The sequence below is a fragment of the Trachinotus anak genome, unplaced genomic scaffold (assembly GCF_046630095.1).
Source record: "Trachinotus anak isolate AG129_WGS33_773 ecotype Australia unplaced genomic scaffold, CSIRO_AGI_Tana_v1 ptg000001l, whole genome shotgun sequence".
Classification (NCBI taxonomy): domain Eukaryota; kingdom Metazoa; phylum Chordata; class Actinopteri; order Carangiformes; family Carangidae; genus Trachinotus; species Trachinotus anak.
In genome coordinates, this window is record NW_027273852.1 from 22,552,853 (window position 1) to 22,569,902 (window position 17,050).

Here is a 17,050-nt window from a genome sequence, read left to right on the forward strand (position 1 = left end):
AACCAGTAAAAACACTGAAGAAAGCAGTTTTACATCGAAAGTCAGTGATTCCCCAATGCTGCGGACACAGGACTGAGGCTGAGCTGTCTAACTTTTGCTTGGCTTTTTATGCTTCTGAGCCGGCAACAGCCAGGGCTGGAGGCATTATGTTTTCAGGCTGTCCGTCCTATTCTCGTGAACAAGATATCTCAGTCACACCTTAAAGGAAATTCGTCAGATTTAACACAAATATTCATTTAGACTTAAGGATGAACTGATTAGATTAGAGTTTGGGGGTCAAAGGTCAAAGGTCACAGTGACCTCACAAAATCCGGTTTTGGCCTTGTGAATGTGAAATCTCAGTAATGCAACTTGGCTGGCTGGCAGAGGCAGCAACTGCAAGGCGGTAATTCTACTGTCACTGATAACGTAAGATCCAGACTAAAACCCTTCATCCAGTTAAAATAAATGTGAAATCAACCAAGGTGTAAAAAATGTGTCTTAGAAATGTGACATAAAACTGGATAAAAAGTCAATTTTCTGGCAGACACAGTGCAGACACACAGACACTTATATATATAAGATGGAAAAGTTACATATTGTAGCTTGAAGTCCATTTACGGTCATTGAGGTTTGTTACAGAACGGTGTTTTCACTACAAGCAGTCATCACATTAACCAGACAGCAGCCAAAATTTTCATTTGAATTGTTAAGAGATGAATGCTGAGAAGCTGCTTCCTGACTTTTTCAGAGGAGGAGGATAAAAGGTTCAATAGTCGACTCATTAACAAATACAGGTATTCTGCCAACTGGGATCTAGATCCAAAATGGAGCCAGCTTTGCTTGTTACCAAAGTGTGTGATTTGTTGCTCCTTCACTTACAGACCAATAAAGCCTAAGCAGGACAACAGAGGCAACAGGGCAGAATCATAAGATGGTAATTCTCTGTTTCTAATTGAATTGATTGAAGCTCGGATGAGGCTCTGGCAGCTCAAATAAAGGAGTCAGACAGAGACAGGCTAATAGCTCTCTCATTAACATCCATTTCTTTCTTTTCTCTGATGCTTCATGCTCTTGCCCACAATGACACACACATGCCAAGTTTAATGTGAGAGCAGCAAGCATGCTTGTATATTTGCAGGTGCCGTGTGGTATCCCCATGATTTAGCATCGCACAATATTACATATGTATGAGAGCAGGGTTTTCCAATCGCTTTTGTGTGTCTTTTAAATTACTTCTCTGTTATCACTGTGGATTACAACCTCGCTCCTCTCGCTACAGTGTGGAATGAATTCAATTCTCTCATGCTCAAGATATTACCTGCCTATTGTGAGCGGATGTCAGTGTGCCTGGGGTTTTCTCTGATTTACGGTATGTGTGTGTGTGTGTTGCCTTTCAAGTGCAGCAACTGGCTGAGCTTCTGAATGAGATGAAATGCAATTTTTCCCAGAAAACCGGGGAGCACATCTAGATCTGTGGAGAGCTTTCATGCAAAGACTCAGAGGAAATACGTGTCGTCCCACACACACATAGAGCATTAAGAGTACATGCCATATATATGTTGACAGTATTGTTGCTGTTATCATTCTTCCTGTCCACAATGGATCTTCAGTAATCTTTTCGTAATGCATCTAAATAGTGAACATGGAGGACAGAGTCCACAGTCCTCATTCTGTTCAAGTGTACAGTGGGAAAAGCACAGCTGAAATGAACATGAAGTTTCAGCACCCTGAGTTAGCCAGTGTGCATCATGCCCAGTGGTGTAGTGTACTTTGTTTTTGTGGGTATACTGTGGACAACCCCCCCCCCCACCCCCTAGACATTTTCTGATGCTGATTTACAACTAACTATTTGGTTGAGTGTCTGTGCACAACCAGTACTGTTATAAATTAGGTTGTGCTTATGTTGAGACAGCTCTCACTGATGCCACTCTTTCCCCAGTACAGGTGGTTGAGTTGTTGAACTGATCACGGATCAGATAAACATTAAAAAAGCACTGTAAGATATGAGTTTAAATCTCTGGAGCCACTGGCTCGCTGTCATTTTAAATGTGACAGTGAGAGAAACTGCAATTTCAGTATAATTTCAGCTGCTGTCACGACAGGGGACAAAACATGTAAGTGGGTAATTCCACAAACTTGGAGAGTGTAAAACATTTTGTATGCGCCTCATTGAGAAGGAAACATTTACACATTTTCAACATCTGGCTGGAGTGTGTCTCGATCTGTCTCCATTGCTTCTTGGTTGAATTCACACTTGGCCTTTAAGATACTGGAAAGCTTTTCTATTTGCCAAAGATCTATTTAGTGGCTGAGTATAAATGTAATATGACTGACTGTTCATTTGGCATTGAAAAAGGGACTGCACATCAGTCCCCACATCAGTTTGATTGCTCTATGTCCAGACAGGACAAACAGGCAAACCCCATGTGATACAGGTACAGGAAATGATGAAGTGTGTCACCTCCTTTCTCAGCTGCCTCTGGTACTGGTCTCTGGCATGTGTGAAAGAAGTTGTATTAACAACTTGCATAAAGTTGTATAAAGCCTTTTGTAGCTCCAGAGGGAGATGCAAGAAATCTGATGAATGTCTGTAAGCAATGTCATTTAAGTCAGCATCGGCTGGGTCTGCAGACTACAGGTGCAAGGAATCAGTAGTGATGGTACCCAGCCTCTGTAGCTGCTTCTCGGCTACATTTGCCCCTGCTACGTAGCATAACACAGCCGAAGCTCCAACTGAACTGGTGGCAGTGGAGTTGCATTGGTGGTAATGCAGGTGCAGGTTTTGACAAGGAATATTAATATATGGAGTCATAAAGATGATATCCCTGGTACTGCAGCATCGATTTGATCCTTTTTTAAAACTGTCCATCACGACACTGACTATTATAGAAGTATAATGCTAAATAATTAGATAGAAAACAGCCTGTTGGTTTGTGCTGTATTGTTAAAACAAAGGTTTAGAGGGGGGTTGAAAGCCAACACTCACATTTTTAGATTCAATCTCTTTAAATTTGAACATTTTCATTTCAAGAATTAAATTTCATGCACAGAAACTTTGATCATTAATTTCTTTCCATTGACCAAGTGAATATGCATTTGGCATTAAATATAATACTTACTGGAGTGTGTATCCTTTACCACATCATCACAGTCTCTGTGATCTGGGATTATGCTTGAGAAACTTTGCAAACAGCAGTGTATGTAGTCTGGGCTTGTGACGGCATTGTTTCCCTCATTGCAGAGCAAAGCCACAGAAAATTCCTGATCACAGTCAGTGTCGTGGGCTGGATGATTTCAGCAGACAGACGCAGCATGAAGACGTGTTTGCACTCGGCACACACATCCACATGGTTATGGTTATCTGTGTTGCTATCTCTTTGTGAGTGTGTGTGTGTGTGCGTGTGTGTGTGCGCTGGGCCTTGTCTTTCCTCCCTCCCTGTGTTTAATCAGCCATTTAATCAAACTGCAAGGTCAAACAGCAGAGCGAGCAGGAGGAAGCTGAGTGGCTTCACTGGCTGAAGTTTGAGAGTCACTTTACTGGGTCTGTCACACATCGCTGGCATGCCGAGAGAAAAGAGGGTCACAATTGCAATGATTTCCGTCTCATAACTGGAACTGCTGCTCTGAACAATTTGAGTAATTAGCAGCCGCATTTTACATTCACCAATTCATGCATGTGATACGTCTTGTAATCAGCGATGAAATTTAGGGCCCTAAACTATGTTTTTAAATAGCAATTACACTTGCGCCTATCTGAGCATCCATGGGCGTGTTGCTCTTAAAATGAGGTGTGGTTAGGTGCATTGTAGGTGCATTGCTATCTTGAGGCAGCAGAAAGTGATTGACAAACAAAAACCTGGTCTGAAGTCAGTATTTCACTTTCATTTTGAGGACGTATTATCAAGAGAGTAACACACGCCTACACAGTCAGGTGTACAACAAACATGCACTCAAGCAGAGTGTGCTGGAAATGCACCCCAGATGTTTGGATGAGTCAGGTGGAGCATTACAACACAGGCCTCAGAAGCCAGAGCTGTGTTGGATGTGTCCTGGACATAAATAAGGCTCTGCAGAGAAGTCTTTCTTACTACCTGGTGAATCCGCCACAGTGTTTCCCATTTATCACCTAGACTAAATTTGTCCACAGTTTCATTTCTCTTCATATAACATAAAATATGTCTAACATGATTTGTGCTGTTGCTTAGCTGTGCATTGATTCACTCAGCCCTTCCCTCACAGAGCTGCTGCATGCATTTACCTATTCCAGCACCTTCTGGGGGATCCCCAGGCATGCCACAACCAAATGGGATTTTTAATCCCCCCTTTTCAATTCAGGGTCTGCCTCGGGGTCTCTTCTCATTTGGACTTGCCCAGAATATCTCTACAAAGAGGTGTGCAACAGGCATCCTCATCCAACGCCAGAACCACCTCATAGGAGAGGGCGACACCCTTTAAAGCTTTGAGGCTGCTACTTGATATTGGTTTCGTCCACCTTATATCAGAACCTGAACCACAAATATTAATCCCAACACTTGTAATTATCAAAAGCAGCGAATATCCTATCAATTAGGGGGGAGCCATGTGTTGTTACTTAGGAGTTTAATGCATATGCCAAACAAGTGTGCCAAAGTCTGAAATACCCCTATAATAAAACACAATGTAAACGGCTGTGTGGGTGTGTGGGTGTCAGGTACCAGTGAGACAATGAAGTGTGAGCCAGGAAATAACAAAACATTGCACAGTGGTTTGTAATGTAGCACTTGTGTCCAATTTAGGCTAAAATGCTGCCATATTTAACAAGATACAATGCATGCATTTCCCACAATGTGGGAAATTACCCAAAACAAAGAAGAGCTCTTTGTTACCAAACAAATAACCAGATAGAGCCTCTTATTGCTAAATGTCCCAGGTAGAATGAATGAATGAGCAATGGGTATTTCTTATTTTGCAGTTTCCTGCAAATCCGTTATGTCTGTCCTGTGGAAAAGAATCTGAAACAGCTGGCCACACAGCTTTCTGATTTCCCACAGGATGCTTCACCACTGGGACTGGCTCACCATCAAGTTCCAGCAAAGAGTTAACATAAAAAAAAATCCATCCGTGCATACAGACGAATCAGATAAATTATCATGATGCATATCGCATCCTGCTTCTCAAAACTTCTTTTCTTCTTCTCATAATCCTTTTGTCTATAGGGATTCACATAAATTACCGTTCTACCAAAGATTTACAAAAAATCATTTTTTTCAGTCACTGCACAAAGCTTGTGACCAGTGGTGGACAGTAACAGAGTAAATTTACTTGAGTACTGTACTTAAGTACATATCCAGAGGATTTGTACTTTACTTGAGTATTAGATTTTTTTGGTACTTATTACTCTTACTTGAATACATTTCCAAGACAAATATTTTTACTTTTACTCGAGTAAATTTCTAGGAAGGCTGAAAAGTACTCGTTATTTTCAGGTCTGCTCTTTTTTTTTTTTTTTTTTTTTATTCTAAAATACTATTGGACACAAGCTGTGTTTGTCAAAGAATGAAACCTATCACAGTGCACGCTCTCCACTGGGATCTACGTAAAAGCGGATAATAGAGACAAGAGACAAGACAAGACAGACATGGGGAGACAGACATTGGGAGACAGGCACGGAGACAGACAAGACAGACATGGGGAGACAAGACAGACATGGGGTGACGGACATTGGGAGACAGGCACGGAGACAGACAAGACAGACATGGGGAGACAGAGTCTGTTGTGCTCCTATATTGTACTGGTACATGTCCTTCCTGGAAAGTCAAGTGACTTCAACATTGAGTTATTGAAAGCAGAGATGTAGTTTTTTGTAAAGCAGTGGTTCTCAACCAGTGGTCTGGGGACAACATTGGTCTTTGAGGGGGTTCCAGTTCCCAACTTAGCTAAATGATAGAGAGTTAGTTGGACGGTGCAGGTTCATTTGGTTACAGTTTTAATGATTGTTAATAAACACTGCATCTGCAACATCTGCTGTCCTCTTATGATCCCATTCATTTTATTTGTTCTTATAGGTGTTTCTGCAGGCTTTATATAACATTGTGGTTCTAAAAGCAAGCACATCAGTGCAGGTGGTTTCAAAGAGTTAATTCTCAGAAACAAGAATTAAAAGGTCCTTAAATTCATTTAGAAAAAAATATAGTAATTCATTGATGTGAAAAATAAGAAGTTTACTCTTACTCTTACTCTTACTTTTACTTAAAGTAAATTTAAAAGCCTGTACTTTTGGATACTTAAGTACCTTTAAAAGCAAGTACTTTTTTACTCTTACTCGAGTAACATTTAGACTGAGCTACTTTTACTTGTAACGGAGTAAATTTTGACCGGTAGTATTTGTACTCTTACTCAAGTACTGGGGTTGAGTACTCTGTCCATCTCTGCTTGTGACCATCGGTGACACTTTGAATGTAAACCTACTGATGAATTTCTTGTCACTTGTTTTCACCTAACATGTAAATCACAGCAGTGAACCACCTGTTGATGGCAGGTAGGTACAACATCTTGCAGCAAGGCCCTTTGGTGGCCAACCAAACAGGGACAAGCACACACTGCTGCTAGGTTGACATGGTATTTCTAAAATTTACCTGGAAAGATAGAATACCTACTGTCATTCCATACAGAAATGTGATGAATGACACCTATAAGGGGATATATTATACATAAAATACATTTGGAAAATGTGTGTATATATTACAAATGAATTTTTATAAGGTATAACATGTTGCAACCCTATATGTTAAGGATATATATTTCATTTATATATGCACATTTATTAAAGCAACATACATAACATACATGAATCATAAACATATATGTTTTTTCTTATTCATTCTGGGAAATTGTAGATTGTAGACATATGTTACTTAAAGATATATCCATCCCAAAACCTCTCGATATATGTTGTAATACACACATTAGGGATGGATATAGATATACATATATGTCAAAATATATGAACTTATTTTGGATCAATTTGTATTAGTATTTCATTTCTCACCTGTAACTGTTGTAAAGGTCCACATGGTTTCTTTAAAACAGCCAGTCTCAGTTTTCAAGTTGTATTTTCACAAAGGTGAAAATAATTAGATTTTTTCAGGTTATAGGTCACGATCATGATCTATCATATCAAACACCGGGAAGGAGAGGCCTTTCCACAGCTGTGGATGATGATATTATGTAATGTTCCTCTCACCCACTCCCAGGCGTGATAATCTCATTGGTGATAAATAGTCTCACAGCAGCAGCAGCAGCCGAAGCAGCAGCAGACACCCATGAAACACTTCTTATGTATTCTGCCATATCAGAGGATACAATGATTTTATGGTGCAGGCTTAAGAGTAAAATCCACATTAGCCAATAAGATTGACACACGGTGTTTGGTGCAGTGTAGCTCACCAGTTATTTCATGGTCTATGCATGAGCAAGTACTACACTGAGATATTGATCAGTCTCATGGAATAAACAAATGTATTGCAACAAAATGTGCCAATAAGATGCGTTAATTTGTGAATCAATACACACTCATTTCTGCAGATTTGTCAGCTGCACGTTCATGCTGCCAGTCTCCTGTTCTACCACATCCCAGAGGTGTTCTACTGGATCCAGGTCTGGAGACTGAACCGAGCTCACTGTCATGTTGATGAAACCAGTTTGAGACGACTTTAGCTTTGTGACGTGGAGCTTTATCCTGCTGGAAGTAGCCATTAGAAGATGGTGAACTGTGGCCATACAGGGATCAACATGGTTCCGAAGTGCCACTAATTCTTATAATGAGAACAAACTCACCAATAATCTGAGAACAGTATAATGTCATGATGTGTTTTTTTTAAACATGCACTGTTCAAAAACCTATTTTCAGGTGGTGGAGGTGCTGAAAAAAAACACATTATAAATATTTCTGTCCAAGATGCTTGAGCTGTGAACCTTGTTGACATTATGTGGTTTGACGACTAATTTCTTTCACAGCCAGAGGTTTACATTGTGAATATTGATGAAGTAGGTGTCAACAGACTGTTACCATTGCCCCTCCCCACTGTCAAAGGCATGGTTCATCAGTCTGAAATGTCACCGTGGTCACTGGACACTTTATATCATTACCCAGCTTGTCACCACAATATCCTGCCCATTTCATCATGTTTGTTTCACAGGTGCAGTGGTTTATTTACCCTGTTGCTGGATTTCCATTTCCTTATTGCTTATATATTTTCTTAACAGTGTGGTTTGCTAAAAGAACACTGCTTCTGAACGGACATGTAAGGTGCTATATAACCATCAAACCATTCTTAAATAATGTGTCTGAACAACCCTCATATGTAAAATATGAAATTCCAACTTAACGTTGTAACTAAACTTAGTCTGAACCGGTGCAGTAGTTTCCAGCTCCACATGATGCCATATTTGATCATGTCTAATCTAGAAGGACCATGTGTCTGTCCTGTTTTGTCTAGATCTCATGTTATCTCTATGAGACTTGATCTACATAAATAAATGTCAAATAAAATAAATAAATCTAATAAATATGCATGTTGGTGAGGTAGCTGCCATGTCTCCCATGTCTGTGCGCTTCAATGTCAATAGGTCCCATTAAGATGATTGAATAGAGTCATGACGACTTGGCTGTTGCCAAATGTAAACACATATGTGTCCTGCAAACCAGAAATTGTAAGACAACATGTTAATGCAACCTGACAGCCATGGATCAAAGCCTGTGCTGCCTTTGATTGCATTTGTGCCCCAACCACAATGTCGTACGTTGCTGGTCAGCTGATTTAGACCGCATGAATTAAAAACAGAAGAAGCCAGACAAGGAAGGCTCAAATATCACAGTCACATTTAACGTTACAAGGACCCAGCAGGAGTGAATGAATTGCTTAAATGAATCTGTGTAATGCGCTGCCAGGAAAAATGGTGATGTAACAGATGCAAATACTTCCTGCTGACTTCAAAAAGCATCAAAGATCCATGACGTGTTAGAAATAAACACTGCCAAAGAAGCTCCAGAGAGAGAAGTCGGGAGAGACATGGAGATTCATTTAAAGAGGACATTTAACAGAGAGCAAAGCTGAGAAGCTGTCTTACAGAGAAGAATGAAGATAATTAATGCTGACACCTATCTGGAAGACAGAGGTGCTGATATTATACATGCATGCACGAAACAAAAAAATGCAAGCGTGCACCGTCATACATATTAAATCTGTGAGTGGTTTCCTGCCTGTGCCCCATTTTTCAAGCAAACACATTATTCACTCAAACTTCCTGCAGTGATGGTTGTGGACAAATCAATTAAAAAAACAAAAAAAAAAAAACAAAAAAAAAAAACAAACAAAAAAAAAAAAAAAAAAAAAAAAAAATATATATATATATATATATATATATATATATATATATATATATATATATATATATATATATATATATATATATATATATATATATATATATATATATATATATATATATATATATATGTATATTTACATGTGTGTGTGTGTTTGTGTGTGTGTATATATTATATATATATTCAATATTCTAGTGGTGGAATGCAAAGGAAAGCAAACACCATATACACACATGCACACAAAGTTGACATCCTAAGACAGCAGCGCTGCGGCCTTATCAGGCCATCAGAGTTAAATACCATGAATAGTTTCTTCTGTATCATTTAAAGGTCTCATATTGTATGAAGTGAGATTTCCATAATGTGTTTTTGATTATAAAGCAGGTCTAGGTTCTATATAAATACTGTGAAAGTATCAAAGCCTCAGTCCACAGAGAAATGCACACAGCCTGTATTCAGAAACTGAGCCTTAGCTAAGCTGATAGAGCAGAGAGGAGTTCTTCATCTAACGGAAAATCACGATGTGTGTAACAGGGGAAGTATGAACAGTTTTAAATACTTCTACACAGTTTTTTTTAAGTATTTGGCTGGTATGTTGTTTCAAACATCTTGGACAGCTTGCCACAGATCTTCTGTGGATGCAGGCTGTCTCTTGACAATTCAATTCAATTTTATTTGTATAGCGCCAAATCATAATATACATTATCTCGAGGCATTTTACAGGGTAAGGTCAATACCTTACTTTGTTACAGAGAAAAACCCAACAGTTCCCACAAAAAGCAAGCACTTGGCGACAGGGGGGAGGAAAAACTCCCTTTTAACAGGAAGAAACCTCCAACAGAACCGGGCTCAGGGTGGGCGGCCGTCTGCCTCGACCGGTTGGGTTTAGGAGAAGATAAAAAAGGGGGGGAGGGGGAGGAGAGAGGGGAAAAGAGAGAGAGAAAGACCAGGAACAGCTGTGTAGGTAATGGTGTTATCAATAATGATGACAGGTAACAGTGGTTAATAGTAAAGATGAGTAGTGGTGGATCTGGATCCTGCTGCTCCAGAGGCAGAGATACCTGCAGAATGAGGACAGAGAGAGGGAGAGAGAGGAGAAGCACAAACTACGGGAGAGAAAAAAAATACAAAGTTAATGGCATAAAGTAGTATAGAGAGAGAGAGAGAGAGAGAGAGAGCCCAGTGAATCATGGGAATCCCCCAGCAGTCTAGCTCTATAGCAGCATAACTAAGGGATGGGTCAGGACATACCCGAGCCAGCCCTAACTATAAGCTTTACTAAACAGGACAGTTTTAAGCCTGATCTTAAAGGTAGAGAGGGGGTCTGCCTCCGGAACCCACACTGGGAGCTGGTTCCACAGGAGAGGAGCCTGATAGCTGAAGGCTCTGCCCCCCATTCTACTCTTACAAACTCTGGGACCCACAAGTAGACCTGCATTTAGAGAGCGAAGTGTCCTATTGGGAAAATACGGAACTATAAGCTCTCCAAGGTACGATGGTGCCTGACCATTAATGGCTTTGTAGGTGAGGAGGAGCATTTTAAATTCTATCCTGGATTTTACAGGGAGCCAATGCAGAGAAGCTAACACAGGAGGGGTGTGATCTCGTTTCCTCGTTCCTGTCAGTACTCGTGCTGCAGCATTTTGGATCAATTGGAGGCTTTTTACTGAATTTTTGGGACATCCTGACAATAAAGAGTTACAGTAGTCCAGTCTTGAGGTAACAAATGCATGAACTAGTTTTTCAGCATCCTTTAGACACAGAATGGGTCTGATTTTTGCAATATTGTGCAGGTGGAAGAAGGCTGTCCTAGAGACTTGCTTTATATGTGAAGTAAAGGACAAGTCCTGGTCAAAAATGACACCAAGGTTTCTGACTGTAGCTCTGGAGACCAAGGTGATGTCATCCAGAGTCAGTATATTATCACATAGTGTATCTCTGAGGTGTTTTGGGCCAATTACAATAACTTCAGTTTTGTCTGAATTTAAGAGTAAGAAATTACTGGTCATCCAGGTTTTTATGTCCTTAAGACACACCTGAAGCTTGGCTACCTGGTTAGTCTCACCTGGCTTCATGGATAAGTACAGCTGGGTGTCATCTGCGTAACAATGGAAATTTATCTGGTGCCTCCTAATAATGTTTCTTAGAGGAAGCATATATAGAGTGAAAAGTATTGGTCCTAGCACCGAACCTTGTGGAACTCCATGACTGACTGTAGTGTTGATAGAAGAGTCATTATTAACATGAACAAACCCGAGTCTATCTGACAATTATGACTTAAACCAGCTTAGTGCAGTTCCTTTAATGCCGACCATATGCTCTAGTCTCTGTAATAAAATCTTATGATTGATGGTGTCAAATGCAGCACTAAGATCTAGTAGGACAAGTATAGAGACAAGTCCATTGTCTGAGGCTATGAGGAGATCATTGGTAACCTTAACCAGAGCTGTTTCTGTGCTATGATGGACTCTAAAACCTGACTGAAAATCTTCAAACAAAGCATTGATTGTGATGCAGATAATCACATAACGACAATGATGTCGAGATCAGGTTTATAATACAAAACATGCCATTAACGCACACATGTTCTGTGATTATGACCTTCAGCCCGCCCCTTTTGCAACAATAGAATACAATACAATAGAAGAGCGAAGAGATAGAAGTATAGCCTAACTGTTTTATCCAAAGAAACTTGAAGTATAAGCTATTGTGTAACTGCACTATATAGGCTGAGTCCTAGTTCTGTATTACACTCCCTGCTGTTACATGCACACTTTATCTATTGTTTGTTTTAATTCATTTTTTGTATCTTCCTTTGTGAGCCTTATTTTTCCCCCATGTGAGGTTAGAACACAGTTACATTGTGTGAGAGTATTTGCTTTAAGTGTGCAGGATCCAGGGAATGAGTGCACCATGTTATACTTTCAGCATATTTTGTGAGCGTGCAGTACCTTTAAGGTTATTGTGGAGAATATCCTGGACAGTATTTGTCATTGTTTTGGATTGTTGCAATAATAATAAACATGCATTTGCATAAAGCAAGTTTATTTGTCCACTCCCATGTTGATAAGAGTATTAAAAACTTGAAAGATATCCCGTTAAGGTACATTTAGAACAGATAAAAAAATGTGGGAGTAATTTGCAATTAATCGCAAGTTAACTATGGACAATCATGCAATTCATCAATTGATAGCCCTATCAGAGAGAGAGAGAGAGAGAGTTAGTTAGGGTTCATTGTGGTTTAAAGGTACTTTTACTTTTGATGTTGTTTATACATTTTACTGTTAACAGTCCTGTGCAACCTTTATCTATTTATCGAGTATATATGTAGCATAAAAATGCAATGCACCCCAAGTGACCTCATAACAAACCCAGAGGTATATCCAGCCATCATTACCCAGTCCAGTCATCAGTCATTGAAATCATCATCACTGTTGAAGAATCTGATAAAACTGATATCAGCTGGTGAAAAAGGGAGATGGTAGAGAGCTGAGTCAACACTGCTGTGTCAACTTATCTCTTCCCGATTCATATCCTAATAAGCCCTTTTTTGTACACAGTAGAGCACCTGGCATCATTTTAGGTCAAGGTCTTGTCCAGCTTTATTGAAAAGGCTGTCTCATAAGAGGCTGTCCTGCCACAGTGCTGAGCTTTAGAATATTAAAACCACATAATGCGGGAGCCGCTTCAGGGGAGCAACCAGTCAGATACCCTTGTCTGGTTCTGTTTATGTCCGTTTTGCTTTAGTGCTCTACATGTTCCCTGGTGTGTATTTACCTCACCAGTCTGCTCCCCATTAAAAAATTCATTTAGGTAATGCAGAACAGCTTTAATAGATTAAATGAATTTAATAATCGTCATGCCCTGCCAAAATCCCAGCACAACAGGTTCATCTTTCAAAGCAGGAGCCTTTGAAACCCGAGGAAAAGAGTTGGCCATTTTTCTTTGTATATTAATTTCACTGAATTTTGGAGCCACTCCCACCCAAACTCATCAATTAAACATGGAGTTTCAGGGGGTTAAAGCATTTTGTTGTATAACTTCATCTAAAAAAAAAGACACTCACTTTTAATACAGACCAGGAAGCGTAAGATACTGTTTTACATCAACTGATTTATCTTGTACACACTGTAGCACTGTTAAAAGTAATTGCTGCATGCAACCCTAACTGCAAGACTTATATTGATTACATCAATATGATGCTATCAGTATTACTGACTGTCATACACCTGACCTGACAGGCTGTAACATCAGGAAGTTTTAGCTTTCTCTCAACGATTAACACATTACCTATTTAAATCCCTCTTCAATAAATAATGTAGTGTTAAGCCTATCTGCTGTGACTCCTAGACTCTCAGAGCCTCTTATATCCAATTGCCAAAAGCTCTCTTGGATGAAGAAGTCATGGGTCTAGACACTAAGCCTTAAAATCACACTTGGTCACAGACTGTGAGAAAGTGTCACTGGTTCCATACCCAAGCCTGCGCCCAACAAAGCCTCTACAGTGTGTGCATTAGCATGGAGACCGAGGTGAGAAAACGCCACCTCTGAGAGTCTGCTGAGGCACGCCTCAGCTCATCAAAACTGGATGTGAAGCCAACACTTTTCTTCCTATTTGGAACCAAGCAAACACCGAGCCTAGGTGACAATGGGTTAGTCCATTTGTTTTCAAGAGGCTGAAGTGCCAAAATCATCATCTTCAGTAAGTCTGAGCTAAGAGAACAGGTACAGAGGAGCTAACAATAGCTAGGTAACATGGAACCTAGCCCCAGCCGAGATCTCAGCACTCTACATATTAATCTGTGATTCCTTCACATAGTGTTCTCTGTGCACTGTGCACAAAGTGCTGAGGCTAGGAGTGGAGCTATTTTAAGTGCCTGACAATTTTACATGTATAATTTGGGATACATATCTTCTGTTTGCAGCCATACTATGACTATACCTTTCATTAAATGGAATGAATTGGATGCAGGTCCAGGGAGGCTCAGAGCCACGTGCACAGAACCATAAAGAGAATAAAAAGTCAATCACTTCAAGAAAAAACTATCCCTCTGATACTGGTCTCAGGCTGCCTTCACCTTTCTCTTTGCCTTGACTCATACTGTTAAACATTATGTGCTTTCATATTTTATATATTCATTCTTAGATTGATTATTTCTCACATTTGATAAATGCTCTTAATCCTCTAATGAACTTTCAAAGATTTCTTCTTTGCTTGATGAATGTTCTGTTTGCTTAATTATGTTTGGAACCATGTAATTGGTGATTCTGGCAATAGACACCTTATGGCATTGGGTTGTGCATGGCTCAGGAGGACAGGAAGGTTCTGCAGCAGTGATTAAAACTGCTCAGAACATCATCAGAACCCATCTACCAAGCAGCATTGATAATGGTGGAGTGCCTGTGCAGAGCCCACCCCAGAAAGCACCTATTCCAGCCACAGCTTGTTCCCCCTGCTGCCATCTGGCAAGTGATAAAAAAGCATCTGCTGACTGAATAAGTGACTGACTGAGTGAGTGAGTGACATAGTAGTCAAGTTACACCATTGGTCGGATGACTGAGTGTTGAGTGTCCTTTTAGGCCATTGCTCTTTTAAAATTAATTGGCACAAACAGTCTCTATTAAGGCGACATTAACCAGCTGTAGTGTTGCCAACTTAGTACATTTGTCATTAGATTTCAAGACTTCTTTTTTTTTTTTTAAACAAAAAAGCACCAGCAGTGACAAATCTAGTGGCTCTTTGAACAAACCTTAGTTGTTTTGTGTATAAGAGTCACCAGTACTGCCATCTCTTTGTGTCTCCTCTGTTCAAGGAGGGGCAAAGATGCAGAGCAGCAGTTTGTTACACAGATGGAGGCTGTGCTCTGTGTAAGAGACACAATGAAAAAATATACAGGATGCAAATATGAAGTGATGACATCAGTTGTTTACAACAGGTCCATTTTTCAAATACATCCTCAATTTCACATACACAGTCCAGCCATATGGTTTTGACATAGTCTTTACTATTTGTTCATTCATTTATTTAACATTTGTTTTTATGAGTAGCATAAAGAGACTACATCTGTAAACTGTGTCTGAACTACATCTGTTGCTTACTGATGATTGAGAAAAACTTTTCATTTTTAATCTTAATGTCACATTTACTGAATGATCTGAGACTGTGCATCAAACTGATTTGAAGCACAGAGTGACTTTTGTGAGTGATTATTTCTTTGATTTCAATTCTAATTGATTAGAATTGTTTTGAATCTTTATTAATTTTCACATTTAGAATATTAAAATATTAGAATTTCTCCCATTGATCTTGGGCATTGATATTTTCAATCTGCTTATAATAGAATGTGTTGACATATTTAACTGAATCAGGATTGATTGTCTTTTTCAGTGATTGCTAATTGATGATAATGACTTGTTTATATTTTGCATACTCAAGTAATTATCTCTCAATCCTTTAATTGAAGTATTAATTGATTCTTGCTATGATTACTTTTGTTTATTGATTAATTTATTTACGATTAATTATGTGGATTGATTATGAATTGGTTGCTGTGTTTGGTTTACTTGGTTAGTCAGCAGATAATGTATCATTCATGCATTTCAATTCTGAATGATGTCAGTTAAAATCTTTGCTAGTTACCTGAGCCAGCTGCAGACCATTAACTGTCGATGGCGTTTCACAGTCAGTCGATGTGTATTGTGCATTGTGATCCTATTTTGTATGTTCTCAAATGAATACATGAATATACTGTCCCTGTGTGTCCCTCTTACATATGGACTATCACCTCCGTTATCTGATGCCCTCAAAGGAGAGACTCACTATTTCTAATGACCTAACATGTGGTGGATGTCATACAGCTTATGGTGGAAGGGCGAGCCCATTGCTTTGCAATTACTTAACAGTGATAGAACAGGAGATCTCAAGGGCTGATGTGGGTCTTTGTGGCCATGGGTGAACAGTAAGAGGCTAATTACTATAGCCTGTGTGTATACATACATCATACAGAAGACAATATAATTCACAGGGGTATGTTTCACAACAATATTCATCACTTAACATACATCAAGTTTTTGTCTATAAGATTATCTTTGACATGGTGGAAAAAAACAGCATTGAGACCATTCTGAGCCTTTAAAACACACTTTTGAATTTCTTACTGAACACTATTTTAATTGTAAAGTAAATAATGACAGTAACTGCTGCCTCACAGCAAAATTGTTCTGTTTTCAAACCTGCTAGAACCTGTTCATGAGTGCATGTTCTCCTGCGTGGGTTTCCTGCAGGTACTCTGGGTTCCTCCCACAATCCAAAGGAATGCAGATTGGGTTAAATGCCTGTAGGAGTGAATGGTTGTTTGTCTTTACATGCCAGGCCTGTGATAGACTGAGGACCTGTCCAAGGTGTACCCTGCCCACGCCCAGTATACCCCACCCACACCCAGTGGGAGCTGGGATTGTATTGTATTGTATATGTACGTCTCATCCAGTCTTAAAGGTAGATGCACATAGACGTTGCACCCGGTATTAATGGGTTTAACAAATGAGATATAACATTTTAATTAATGAGCCTTACAGCTGCTCGTAGGTTGATTTTATTACCTTTAGACAGAGCTAGGCTAACCGTTTCCCACTGTTTCCAGTGTCTATGTTGAGCTAAGTTAACCAGCTGCTGATGGTTGTCACTCAATGGGGAATACTGGA